The sequence below is a fragment of the Perca flavescens genome, chromosome 3 (assembly GCF_004354835.1).
Source record: "Perca flavescens isolate YP-PL-M2 chromosome 3, PFLA_1.0, whole genome shotgun sequence".
In the NCBI taxonomy this organism is placed as follows: Eukaryota; Metazoa; Chordata; class Actinopteri; order Perciformes; family Percidae; genus Perca; species Perca flavescens.
The window spans coordinates 11,847,374-11,862,372 of record NC_041333.1 but is presented as its reverse complement, the minus strand read 5'-3'; the positions used below and the strand labels follow the sequence as shown (position 1 = coordinate 11,862,372).

Here is a 14,999-nt window from a genome sequence, read left to right as displayed (position 1 = left end):
AGGTTGGGTTTAGGAAAACAACAACGGGGTTGGCTTTAGGAAACGCCACACACGGGACACAAAGCCTGCACTCCTGGGTGAAAGTCCTGTGTTTTACCCATCCACCACCCCAACCAATTTGCCCTTTCCTACTACTCCCTACGGCGTCAATTCCCACGCAGTCGCAAGGTAATGTAAATCAATGGAGGCCAAACAGCGTTGATAAACACGCTAAAAAGCGATTATGCATCTTGATAACACGTCATGCATACACCATTTCATGAGATCAGTCTGGATATTGCTTATATCTTATTGCTTAGTCATTTTTGAACTCACATCGGCTACAATATTCAATGATCTGTGGTGTATCTTTATGGTAGCAAAGTTCACTAATGGTTTTTCTAATTAAAAACAACTCCATAAAGCAGACACATTTGCACTAACAAGGACATATGAAGACAATAACAAATGTATGAACCAGAGTGTAGAGAGTTATCAGCCCTGTGTTACACTCTATTCTATGCAGGAAAACTAATGAAAGTATTGTCACCTCGTCCTCACATGTAATAAGATGTCAAAGGTGTCAAACTCATTTCCTGCACTCAGTTCCCAACCAAAAGAAACCACAATCACCTTCTCAAAGAATATGATGAGAATTAACATCATCAACTTGTGTTTAACAGCGCACACTAAAATCCTTTAGGTGGCTAATGTGCTAAAAGCTTAATTAAAAAAAAAACTAATTTAATCTGTTTCAAATAAATCTTAAGAACTAGATATTCAACCCGACCCGTCTTCACTGATAATGAGACAGTAAGATTTGGCATTGAAAAAGATTCCATTGACAAATTAAACATGGCATTATTCAAGAAAAATAATTTCGATATTTTTGGCATTCTCCTATCTACAGCGTTAGTTTTGTCCGTCAGGCCTTCTGTAGAAACATGGCGGTGTAACATGGCGGACCCCGTAAAAGAGAACACGCTGTGTATGTAAATTGAAACATTCTAAGGTAAGGTAACAAAAAACAATTGTTATTTGTGTTGTTGAGCTTCATGCAAACTGTTGTATGAGGCTATTTGATGTTGTGATGTGATGTCTTACTCTATATCAGGTTTGATTTTATCTTCTGTGGAACTGCAGGAGTCCAGAACACATTTTCCTACAGGGACATTAAAGTATATCTTATCTTATCTATCACACACACACTGAGGGTCCTCGATTTTAGAGTTAAATATTCCATTTCTGCCAACATAATGCCTTAAATCCGACACACTGGACGTTTGGGGTGGGAGTGTTGCCCGTTCAGGTCCCGTACAGCCCAAAGTACAGACAGTGGACTGGTAGCAGAGGTGCCAGTTCACCTCCTGGGCACTTCCAAGGTGGCCATGAGCAGGGCACCAAACCGCCAACTGCTCTGGACGCTCATCATTTGGCAGCCTGACTCCTGAGCATATGTGTGTGTTATTTCAGGCCTGTGTGTGTAACTGTACCAACAGAGATGTTGCTGTAGATGTACGGAAAAGCCAGAGGCTTGCGGTTAAGCCAGTGGCCGCTTGAAATTTGGTTCTACTTGTGCAGTTACGTTACCAGTGCCTGGAGCCAGCAAAAAGGATGAAGACAGACTCGTATTTTAGCAACCACTTCTCACATTTTATATACAAAATAAAAAACGACTTTATATTACAAATCATATAATAAATACGGCTTGTTGAATTTGACCATGTAAAGTTGTTTACTGTTCATTGCTGTTTGGAATTTGGACAATTTCCTCATATGTGAACTTTCATTAAAACGTTGGCTCTACGTATCCTTCAGCGGATTAAAACAATGCCAGAGATCATATTGCTCGCTGTGTGTGCTGATGCCAGGCTTCGCAGCGTGTTGTGGGTCCAGAAGATTGACGTTCTCTCCTTAGCATCCATATTATATGTGAATCACGCTTTTCTTGCACCCTCCCCTATAACCCCCTGCCATCTTTTTTCTATTTCTACCCAATTGCCAAATCACTGTAGCTGATATAGCCGATTTCTTGTGCAGAAAAGCATCCTGCAGGACTGACAGATCAAAGCAAAGAAAATCAATGTGCTGTCACGGTGCCACATTATGTAAACCCCAGCCATCTGAAAACGATCAGAATCAATATCTGCAACGTTTAGTGGCCATGCCTGGCGTGTGGTGTTGTCTTTCATACTGTACATGCTTTGATCTGGTGTCTGTGCAGTCTTGGGATTTTCTCCTACTTGTTTCTACTCCTGCACAAGCACACACGTACTGTTCATGTAATGTTGAATTAAAGACTTAATTTCACTACACAGCACTGCACATTTATTATAATTACAATAACATACGTTTGAGTTTAAAGTGCTTTACAGAAAAGGATGTTTAAAATCCTTAAAAAGGACTGTAAAGCCTTACAGATGATTGTAATAAATCACTCTTGATGCGTTGGACCACAGATAAGATAGCACTACTATCAGTAAGTGCAGTCCTACTTGGTGATTACTGTTAAACACAAGAAAACTAATTCAGCCAGGATACACATTAAGTTACATACCTTCTTTGTGCTCACATAATAACTTTTGTTTTAGAGCCAGGGAAAGTTGACACACAATTACCACTGTAGTGGGTTTTCATGACATTGATGAAGCTGTTAGTAAAGAGCTGGAAAAGCCACCACAAGTCAAATATCTCGCTTCCATCACAGACTTTGGACTTCTTAGTGAATGGAGCAAGAAAGAACTGTAGGAGGGTGTCAAAAAATGAAGCAAATGGGAAAACAATAGCAGGGGGAAAAAGTAACACCACGGTACAGCTTGGATGTCTTCTTTTTTGTTGTTGCACAAAGGCATTCATTAAAAACAAAAACAAAACAAAAAACCATTAAGAATACCCACCCATGCTTTTTTCAAGAGGTGATAATGTGGTCTTGCAAGACTTTTAACAAAGGAAGCACACACGTGGCACCTGTTCATGCTGACTTTATGTCAGGTGAGAGTACAGCAGTTGAAGAGCTGCCTTTGTCTGTCTGCAAACATTAGATACCTAGAATGTGAAGCACACAACAGCAGCAGCAGCAGCAGCAGCACATTATACACATTCAATGCTTGATGTGTCCTTGTAAATAATTGCTTCACCAGTGGATTAATAGTGGAGAGAGAACTTGCCTTCGTGAATAAATATTTAGCCCACAGTATAAAGCAAATTCCCTTGAAGATCTATGACCAACCACAAATTCCTGTGAGGAATATGAATGCTATGCCCGTTCATAAGTTTATCAAACCATCTATTGTATGTATTCTCAATCCGTGTTCACAGCAGCCCAGGGTGTTTTCTGCTGTTCATCAGAGGGGCTGTTTTCCCTATTGAGATAAGAAATTAAATCTGCAGGAGCAGAGGATGCTGGGTTTGCTGCAGGGTGGCGAAGCAGTAGCTCTGATAATGGAGCCGACTCCCATTGCGCAGGCTATGAGGCAAACAGCCGTGGCGCCAGCCCAACCCTGCCTATGTGAGAGGATAGCTAACAGTGTCACTCTGCGGAAGCTCTCTCTCTCTCTCTCTCTCTCTCTCTCTCTGCATGTGAACATGTGGTTACATCTGCATGCGACAGATAGGGGAGGAAAAGAACAAGATGTAGAATACATATAAAACTGTAGGGTTTGCCTTTGTGTTTAATGTAGTGAGAATATGCATGCATGGCGAGTCAAACATACTGACCCTGTGGAGTGATCGATGGGCTCAAAGCCTCTCTCTTCTCTCCCTTTGCCCCATCACTTTCTGTTCACATTCTGGATGGGTTATGTGTGCTGGAATATTATGGAAATGTGAAGAGGGTTTTAATTTCAATTTGGGAACTCACCAGAATATTGTGTTGTTTTGGATGCTCCTCACAGGGTTCACTTCAAAGCAGTCTGCAGAGAGAAATAAACGGTCACATCTTAATGTGCAAGCACAAATAACATTGGGGGCCATACGGCACCAGTTGTAATAGTGTCAGAATCATAAAGAAAAAAGGTTCAATTTATAGTTCAATCTTTGATTTCATCCCAGGCTCAATACAAATGATTTGATATTTCTGAAGCAGTGGAACAATCTTTTTCTGCCCCGAGCCTCTCTTCCAGGGGAATTTAAAAGAGGAGGAATTGAAGCAGACATTTCATTTTACCTGCCTCCTTCTTAACAGATGATTTCCTGCTTTATACGCATAACTAATATTGCTCTTTAGCCTGTATAACAATTAAACTTGGATTATACACTGGAGCACTCCCATTACCTTGTGGTCAATTTTTACTTTCACATATGTATATATTTTTTTTCATCACAACTATTAAATGCAATAAAAAAATTCAATGAATAGAATATGTAGGTTTTGCACTCTTCCTTTGTGCTGTACAGTAAGTAATGGGTCCTTGTATAATGTGGTCTCATTATATAGTGTATTGTTAGATTATCGTCAGTAACAAAAACTATGCATCCACTATACCAAGTTAATTAAAGCCAATGAATGTAATATAATGACAGAGACATACCATACAGTATGTGATTATAATGTTTTTTGGTTTTTTTATATATATTATACTGTATGTGAATGGGGAAAAAAAATGCAGAAATACATCCCAGTTAAATGCAGTCCAATGCTTCAACAAGCTCCACATTGAACATAGAGTTGAAGCTAATATATGGCTGGTACACACACAAGCAACTACATTATGTTTAATTAGCCAAGGTGTTTAACTGTTTTTTTTTTTTACAAATGGATGACTTGAAGGAAGTGAGATGACAGACACCTAATTTGCTATCACAGGCCCATATCATGGCAGGAAAATATTGTTGTATTTGTATCCAGTTTATTTAAAGATGTAGTAAAATCAAAAATACACTTTTCTTATAGTGTCCCTATGCTAACTTTGGTGCTATCGCTTGACATATGCCAAATAAAGGTTTTTATAAAAAAAAAAAGAGCATTTATATATTACATAAAAAATTCCTCCTCTTATTTTCTTGTAAAACTAATACAAATATTTTTTATGAGTCATCTTACATTTGGCGGGCATAAATAAAAAATGTAAGCCATCAAATGTAATTTAGCTTCCAATAAAAACTGGTGCGGATTTAGGACTTGAAATTGTTAGTAACTTTTTCTCTGATGGGTCCTTGATTTTAAACAGGGGCAGACAAAAGCAGGCCTCTGCCCAATAACATTACGGGATTTTGTTGCCTTCTCTCGCTGACTTTATTATGTTTTCAAATGTGTTTAAAATGACATTCTTGTAAAATGGGTCTTGCTACATTCACGATATAATACACAACTCGCAAAAAAGACCTACGTTTAAGCATCTCCGGTGCAGTGGTTTCATGCGCACCAAGGTTTGAGTTGCATTAATCTCACAGGATGAACCGAACAAAACAGGTTAGGTGTAAATCGTGTCCAGAGTATACAAATAAACGTGGAACTCATTTTAACCACTGCTGTACTCTACATAGGCTAAAACAATTCAATGGAGCCACAATTTATTCTCTCCCTCCCAAGTGCACAACTCAAGGTGTACATGGAGCTATCACAGTTAATTGAAGCTTTTGTTTTAGATGGGGGACCACTTTCCACCTTTTTTTTTATTTATCTTTTTAGGAATACAACTGACAACTGTCAGATTTAATTGCCAAAGCAATGATCTTGATCAGGATCTCTACAGTCCTTTTTTAATCAGCCCCAGCCAAAGCAACACATGGTGTTTGACCAAGCAAGACATATTTACCAACCCCAACTCCCACTCCTACTAAGCGTAAACAAGGTGGGCCCATCACAAAAGACCCTGGTATTGAGAGCAACCTCCAATGGTTGCTCAGTAAGCCATCCATTACATCCAAAAGAGACATGCCTCTTCTTCTTCTTTAGCTTCTTGTTCGCAACTCACTTCCTACCTACAAGAGCTCCCTTAAGATCTAGGTGATCTAGATTTACATTTTTCAGATGACATGTGGGACTTGGCACCATACACCTGTGACCCTTATACAGTTCAAAGTAGTACATCATACTAGGGCTGGGCGATATGGAGAAAATCAAATATCACTATATTTTTGACCAAATACCTTGATATTGTAGGGTTGATTATTGGTGCTTTCACAAAATATTTACACAAAGAGATTTTATATATATAATCACCAGTAATGTGGATATAATGACTAAGTGGGTAAAGATAAATAAACAGTTACAACAGTCTGGTAAGTTCAGAAAATGACATCAATTTATGGTAATGCAGCCTTTAAAACCAGCAAAAGACAACACGTGTGTAATATTACGATATCCAAACTCTAAGACGATATCTAGTCTTATATCACGATATCAATATAATATCGATATATTTCCAAGCAAAGCTGGCTAGAAATAACCCTGAGGTGAGGTGGCACTATCTGTAACAAATGCAAAAGTGCCTTTGCCTCTCTTCTTTAAATGTTCTGGTTGTACACATGCCTAGCTGATTTTTGGAAATCAGTCTTCCAAACCTTATCGGAAATCTTGCCCCATTGATCCTGACCCTCTGACTGCTGGATTTGGCATTACCTTCCTAATAGAATAGATTTTGTCTAAAACTAAACAAGGTGTGCTGTGCTGGCCTTCACTTCTTTACTGGCTTTACCAGCTATACTATTATATTACTATTCAAATGGAGAGATGCTGCCCCTCCCTCTCAACCCCACTGGATGTTATGCTAGGTTTGAAACTTGATAAAAAATGATTTTGCTTCCTTCAAAAGTCAGTCAACAAAGTACTGCCTCCTTTTCTATCCTTCTTTGACAAACCAGAGACTGTCGTCTCCGAGTAACTGCTCCCAACTAATATCATTTTACTGCTACTAATTATTTATGTATTTTTAGTGTTGTGGGTTTTATTTATTTATGTTTGTATGGTACATCAGCTGGATGCCTGGGGTTTGGTTAAGGAGGGAAAATGTAACTTGTGCAAGATGTTTATTCTTACTGTTCCACACAGTTTAATGGCGTTTAATAAATACACTATTGAAAAGAATAAGTAATATTCCAAACATTTAGCTGGTGTTATTACGGAATCAGTGATATATGATTTAGTGTGGATATTTTGTTACGTTTTTAATACAACTTAAATCCTTTACTTTCAATATGTCATTACGTAACGTGCAACGGCCAGCTTTCAGACTGATCTAAGACAGTGATGTAAGAAGTACAATTTCACGCATATCGCACTTCACTGAGATGTCCATCTTAGGTTCATGTTCTCTGAAGCATCCAACACTCAGGATGTGACTAGAACATGCTGCACATGCACTCACACTGTAAATATCATCGGAGCTATTCCTGCCGCTTTAGCTGTAATCTTACATATTGTGATTGCATGCTAACTGCCCCTCCATCTATTCATCAAACTCCCACGCGGACACAGCAAACACATTCATGTATGCTGCAAGCACATAGACTTCAATTGAGTGACAAAGCGATTAGATTTGTGAGAGAATTTTCTTCTCTACATTTTAGTTATTGATGTTTACTAATTAAAAACGCTGGTGGTGGGATGTGTGATTTGCAGGGGGAGAAGGGAAAGGTTGCATACTGAAAAACAAAATTTTGCTCCAAAAGCATCCATCCTTTAACCATCGAATGTCATTATGCTCACATACTGCCTCCAGCCTTTTCTGCTTTTGTGCCAATGCTAAAGGATTATTAAACCAGAGGACTAGCAGCATTTAAAGCATACCTGGTATAATTTTAAGCATATAGGGCTAAACAGTATTTTCATTAACAATTAATCTGCCTGTTATTTTCTTGCTATTTTCTTCAATGCTGTGTAACATTTCGAAAACCAGGCTCTTCCTCAGACTTCAGACTATAAAGTGTCCAATATACAGTGGGGGAAATAAGTATTTGACCCCTTGCTGATTTTGCAGGTTTGCCAACTTACAAAGAATGCAAAAATCTACAATTTTAATCATATGTACATTCTAACAGTGAAAGACAGAATCCCAAAGAAAATTCCAGAAAATCACATCATATGAATTTATTAAAATTGATAACCATCTGATGAGGAAAAACAAGTATTTGACCCCCTGGACAAACAGCAAGTATTCTGGCTCCTACAAGCCAGTTAGTCTTTCTTTAAGACACAGCCCCAATCCGAACCAATTATCTACATCAAATACACCTGCCTCACCTCGTTACCTGTATAAAAGACACCTGTCAACACCCAAACAACCATCATCCAACTTCACCACCATGGGCAAGACCAAAGAGCTTTCTCACGGACATCAGGGACAAGATTGTTGATCTGCACAAGGCTGGGATGGGCTACAAGAGAATCGGAAAGCAACTTGAGAGAAAAGATCAACTGTCGGTGCAGTTATCAGGAAATGGAAGAAGCACCACACCACCGCCAACCTCCCTCGGTCTGGGCCTCCACACAAGATCTTGCCTCGTGGGGTGTCCCTGATCATGCGAACGGTGAGGAATCATCCCAAAACCACAAGGGGGAACTGATGAATCAACTGAAGGCAGCTGGGACCACAGTTACAAAAAGAAACGGTTGGTAACACACTACGCCGTCATGGGTTGAAATCCTGCAGCGCACGCAAGGTCCCCCTGCTCAAGAAGAAACATGTACAGGCCCGCATGAAGTTCGCCATTCACCACCTGGACGACTCAGAAGAGGCCTGGAAGAAGGTGATGTGGTCAGATGAGACCAAAATAGAACTTTTCAACTTGTCGTGTTTGGAGGGCAAAGAACACAGAGTACAACCTAAAGAACACCATCCCCACCGTCAAGCATGGTGGTGGCAACATCATGCTTTGGGGGTGCTTTTCAGCCAAGGGGACGGGACAACTCCATCGTATTGGGGGGAGGATGGACGGGGCCATGTATCGTGGAATTCTGGACCGACATGTCCTTCCCTCAGTGAGAGAGCTGAAGATGGGTCGAGGATGGGTGTTTCAGCACGACAACGACCCTAAGCACACCGCCAAAGCAATAAAAGAGTGGCTGAAGAAGAAGCACATCAAGGTTCTGGAGTGGCCTAGCCAGTCTCCAGACCTGAATTCGATTGAAAATCTTTGGAGGGAGCTTAAAATTCGAGTTGCCAGGCGACAACCTCGGAACCTGAATGATTTGGAGGCTGTCTGCAGGGAGGAGTGGGCCAACATCCCTGCCGAAATGAGCACAAACATTGTCACCAACTATAAAAACCGTTTGACATCTGTGCTGGCCAATAATGGCTTTTCTACAAAATATTAACATGCTGTTTGTCCAGGGGGTCAAATACTTGTTTTTCCTCATCAGATGGTTATCAATTTTAATAAATTCATATGATGTGATTTTCTGGAATTTTCTTTGGGATTCTGTCTTTCACTGTTAGAATGTACATATGATTAAAATTGTAGATTTTTGCATTCTTTGTAAGTGGGCAAACCTGCAAAATCAGCAAGGGGTCAAATACTTATTTCCCCCACTGTAATCTTACAGAGCCCAAGGTGAAATGTTCAAATTACTTGTTGTATCCGACCATCAGTCCAAAATCCAAAGCCATTCACTTCACTATCATACAGTGCGTCTCTTCCAAATTAGCCTTAGGTCCGGGGACAAGATGGGTATATTGAGATTATTGAGGAAAGTCCTCCATAACATTACAGTCGGGTTTAGAAGAAGGAACCATTTTTTTTTCATAGTTTTGTTTGGAAGAATGACTTAAACATTTAATAGATTATGAAAATTGCTCATTATTAATAATCAATTAACCAGCAAATAGTTTCAGCCATAAAACAATATCACAGCTTTAGATTCACACACACACACACACACACACACATATATATATATATATATATATATATATATATATATATATATATATATATATATATATATATATATATATATATATATATATATATATACATATATATATATATATACATACATACATATACATATATATATATATACATATACATACATATATATATACATATATATATATATATACATATATATATATATATATATATATATATATATATATATATATATATATATATATATATATATATATATATATATATATGTGTGTGTGACTGATGATTTACACATGATTTATGATTCATTAGATACTAAAACTGCAGCTATCAGGGTGGTTCTGTGCTTTTCCCTATTTGCTTTTTCTAAACCCAGTGTAGAAACCCAGCCTTCTCATTTGCAGCCATCCTCAAGGACAAACAGCTATTTGTTCAGAGTTTCAGGACCTCGGAGCTTCATCACACAGCGTGAGGCGGGCGTTTGGAGAACTGTAAGCTTGGATTATTTCCACATAGTGACAAAATGGATCTTTCCGTTGACTTCACTGATATTTTAGTGCTTTTGAAGATGGGCATTCAACAACAAAACCAGTTTTATACTGAAAACTGAAACATGCTATTCCTTGTATTTTGCAATACCTGTTTGTCTTTGGTTTGTGATAGTGGTGTGCATAGAAACATTATCACCTCTCAGTCAAAACACCCCCTAGAATTGTTAATGAAGAGTGAAAAAAAACGTGCTACAGGGCCTTTGCTTTTGCAGTGTCTAAACCATGTGTGAAAATGCTAGGCACACCGCACATCCACTTCTCTATTGCCGCCTGACTTGCCCCAAGGCTTAAATAAACATTCTGAGGACAGGACCCGCATTGCTATTATAAAACCTCCAATAAAAATCAAATAAAGAAACATATTTAATGTTGGGCCATGGTGAACTTAACCAGTTGGATGAACAGTGGCAAGAAGCTAGCCTATAGAGTGAGTAAGGTCGGGTTACTCTGTCTGTATAATCCCCCTCTCTTGAATCCATCACTGGAATACAAAACAAGAAGTCACATTTTGAGAAAGGAAAGGATGCGAGAAATACCTGCTCTACTACACTGATGGCTTTTTATTCAAAGTAATAAAGAAATAAAATTTAAAAATGGGCCATACCACCATCACTTTTGGGCCTTGTGTTACGCAATCAGGTTTTTTTTTATTGTTCCAGATGTATGATTATATTAGGAATAAATACGGGAAAACATTGAAAAAAAAGAGGAATTATTGTCATTTTATTTATTTTTGGAAGTCGGGTAAGGTGATTACGAGTGGCTCAACTTAAAAGTAGAGGAGTCAAAGGGCAGCCTTGTCAATTCACCGATAAAGACTAAAAGGTTTTGAATATTGATTATTTGTTAAGACTGTGGCTGATATAATAATTTTACCCAGGAGATTAAAGTTGGGCCAAAAACCATATTTTTCTGACAGTGCATATAAGTAATTCCACTCAACTCTATTGAAGGCTTTTTCAGCGTCCAGAGTGATGACACATTCTGTAATTGCCTAAACAGGAGAGTAAAGTATGTTACATAAGCAACACATTTTAAAAAGGATTGGCGGTTCTTAATAAACCAAGTTAGGACAGGTGACATCACAACGGGGAGGACATCCTCTAGCCGGCTGGCTAGGATCATAGCTAAAATGTTGATATTGTTGTTCAACAGCAAGATTGGCCTATAGGATACAATGGATCTTTTCCTTTTTTAATCAACAAGGAGATACAAGCATAATTTAGCATTGGTGGCAAAGCTCCAGTCAAAAGAGACTGAAAAAAATAAGTAAGGCTAGAGCTGCAATAAAAAACAGCTTACAAAACTGTGATTGAATCCATCAGAGCCCAGGGATTTACCTGCGTGGAGGATATGGCTGTGGTTATCTCGTCCCGTGTAATATGTTCTTCCAAATTAGCCTTAGGTCCGGGGACAAGATGGGTATACTGAGATTATTGAGGAAGTCCTCCGTAACATTACAGTCGGGTGCAGATTTGAACGTGTGTAATTTTGAATGGAAATCTCGAAAATGATATAATTAATAATGCTCTGGCATGATGCGACCTCCCCACTGTCGAGATGTTACCTCTTGATAAGCTGTTTGGGTTTGGTACCTCGTAACTGATTGGCTAGTATCTTACCTACCTTTTCACTATGTTCATAAAAATTGCTCCCGCTCCTGAGTAAAAGGCAATTTCACTGATGGCTCTTTAAGTATGTTGTGATTCTCATCATCAGATACCAAACCAAACAGCCATGTTACACTGCTGCCGCCCCTGAGAGCGATTTAACAGAAAGCATATGGTTCTCTTAGACTGCCCACACAGTTGGCACACTGACCATTACCAGTACCTCCAGGGCGGCCAATGTGACCTCCAGAGATGAGAGAGATCCAGACAAAGGCAACAACCCAAGGCAAAGTGGAGGCCTGTATTGTGGGCTGCACTGAAGAGAGCTGGAACACATGAGTACACAGAGATAATGGCCACATAAAACGATGAGGAAAAAATATTGCGCTGATGTTTTACTATCATATTTAGCATGACTAGGGTATTGTGACCCCATGTAACGAAGGAAATCTCGCCGTGATGCAGACAATAACCATGGTGACACTGAGCATTAACACTAGTTGCCTGAGAGAATCACATCAAATAATATACGCTCTAATAATTGCTCTGGGTATGCAGCTATTTTTAATAAAAAAAAGAAAAAGAAAAAAGAAGTTACATTTGCAAATCTGCGTGTTATCACAAACCATGTCCCACATATATAAGTGAGTGAACCAAGGGCAACATGGTAATTGAATAATGCATTTAGTCATCTCATATGAATAATTATGCAATAAGCAAAGCACAAAGTTGTGCACAAGTGGCCACAGGGGTCAGCAGGGTTACCCATGGGCCTTCAGCGTGCAGACTACGAGCACGCGAGGGATCAGAGTTTCCCTCCATTCTTGATGAGTCAGGGAGGATTGTCTCTGTGGCTCATGTTCTGATGCTCTGGTAGTAAGCTCTTTCCCCTCCCCTTTTCCCCCTTGTGGGCTGAAGTCTCTGATGATGTCCGTACTGCTATTTATACACTTAGCTATGCTCAGCACATTACCAGTAGCACATAAATAATCAGTAGGTATGAGAGATAGTGTGCGAGGCGGATGGGTTTGCAACTTCTAGGCTTCCTACGTCCTACTTCGCAATGTCACTGTCCTGACTCCGTTTCTATTGTCACATGCTATGATTTATGAGGTACTGTAATTACATCCTTAGCACATTTAGCACCAAACATGCATGTTACAACACAAGCTTTTAATAGTTAATAACAAAAATGTTTATTGTGTGAATATTCTGAACTAATAAGGTGATACATGCATGCACACGACAGCAGCAGGGAAGCAAAAAAAGCATGGACTTATAATAGCGTTCATGCGCCTACACAGTGATCTGAAGCCAAAATTTATTTTTTTCCCCTTTTTTGTATAGATCCTATTGACACTAAGAGCAACACTTTGTATCTGTAGAATTGATACTTGCTCAATACACTGGAACTTACTTACTATGAGGTTTTATTTCTGTAAAACTGGGTGCAAATGTCAGCATAATTGCAAAACAAAGTCCAACAAATCTCATGTGATTTTGGCCATCCAAGTGCAACTTCAAATTCATGGAGTACAGCCGCTCTTCACAGATTGTCTTGTACATAGGATTACATTGAGTGTCTACTCGCCAAAATTGCATAATCCCACCCCTAGTATACATTGTATGCTCATGTTTGCACTCAGTTTCACAAAAAGGGATGAAGATATATACAGTATCATCAGCAGGCAGGGTTGGGATAAGCTTCTGTAATGCCAGATCATGTCAGCTGCCCCTTTAAAAGAAGTAGCAGACTGTTTCCTAATGGGCTGCGAGGAGAATCCACTCTGGCTTCTCCTCTGACTAAACTGTTCCTGTGCAGGAGGTGCCAAGGCCCAAAGCACAAATAAATAGCACCCTAAATAAGATTATACAGCGCTGCAAATATTCTTCCAAGGGTACATTGTGTCCCTGTTTAAACATAATTGATATTTTAGGAGCAGTTCCTAAAGTCGGGACCTTGAGGGAGTTTCAGGGGCTCCCCAGCAATAAGGGGAATAATAATGTCTACTATAATTTCATCTATAAGTAACACAATGACAGCATGTATGACTATTTTGGTCATGGGTTTTATATACTTTCTATACTAAAACTTCTAAAAGCAAAAATGCTATCAGCTAGGGGATGCTGGCACAAAATCTCATCAAACGTTTGGGAACCACTGTTTTAGGGGACAGTGAAATTCAGCATTCTTTTCATGAATATTTAGTTATTTACTAAACAATGAAGCCTCAACTGTTTTATATTGGTTTTAAATTCAGTAACTAGCATGACAGTAAAAGGGGTTCATTGTTTGTGTCTGTTGCCAGATTCAATATTGCATTCAATTAATCATACAGTGCCATGGGTCAACAAAAAGATGCATGTGCCTTATTTTTGTCGGATTTATAAAGCTGGTCCTGTTTTATAAATCTAAATTATTGTGGATTGTGAAACCCCATTTATGCATTTGACTGCTGGTGTTCCGAAAAACACAGACGTTTGAGTATTTTTTGGTAGAGCCCGGTGACACATTGATTTGAATACTTGTGTTATTTCACTTTGAAAACATGTAGCACATTTAAATTAGGACAACTGGAACATGTATTATTCCTGCTGATGGCTACACAAACTCATACATCTTAAATGTAGTTTTGCATGAAATTATGGGCAAAGATCAACCATTAATTAACTCATTATAATTGCATATATTTAAATTACAATAAGCTTTGGATGAACATCTTAATGAATTTAGATTAATTTATTTTAACGTACTAGATGAAAAATGCGAAAGAGGGGAAAGTGTGTGTGTGTGTGCCTTCGCCAACTAAAGCGATGGCATATTCTAGCACTTGCTTAAACATTTAGAGGTTGTCTGAGGAAATGCATCCTAGAGCTGGGCGATACGGACAAAAAAAAAATTTCACAATATTGTGGACCAAACACCTCGATATGGATACTGTAGGGTCGACTATTGTTGTTTTCACAAAATATTTACACAATGAGACTTTTGATAAATACTCATACTACTATACTATACATACTAGAACAGTCTGGTAAATTCAGA

General features: G+C 38.8%; 1 protein-coding gene across 3 annotated transcripts in view; it reads right to left on the bottom strand.

Moving 5' to 3' along the window:
* The window catches only part of lrfn1 (leucine rich repeat and fibronectin type III domain containing 1), a 249,013-nt gene that overhangs the window by 74,724 nt on the left and 159,290 nt on the right, over nucleotides 1-14,999 (bottom strand). The window contains exons 3-4 of one of the 3 annotated variants that reach the window (XM_028573097.1): nucleotides 3,839-3,890; nucleotides 3,697-3,756 (exon numbers count right to left, since the gene is read on the bottom strand). The gene's annotated coding sequence lies outside the window, so the exon portion shown is untranslated. Of the gene's footprint in view, nucleotides 1-2,944; nucleotides 3,577-3,696; nucleotides 3,891-14,999 lie in introns of those variants that run through there. The other 2 variants (XR_003692168.1, XM_028573096.1) reach the window with 2 other exon arrangements.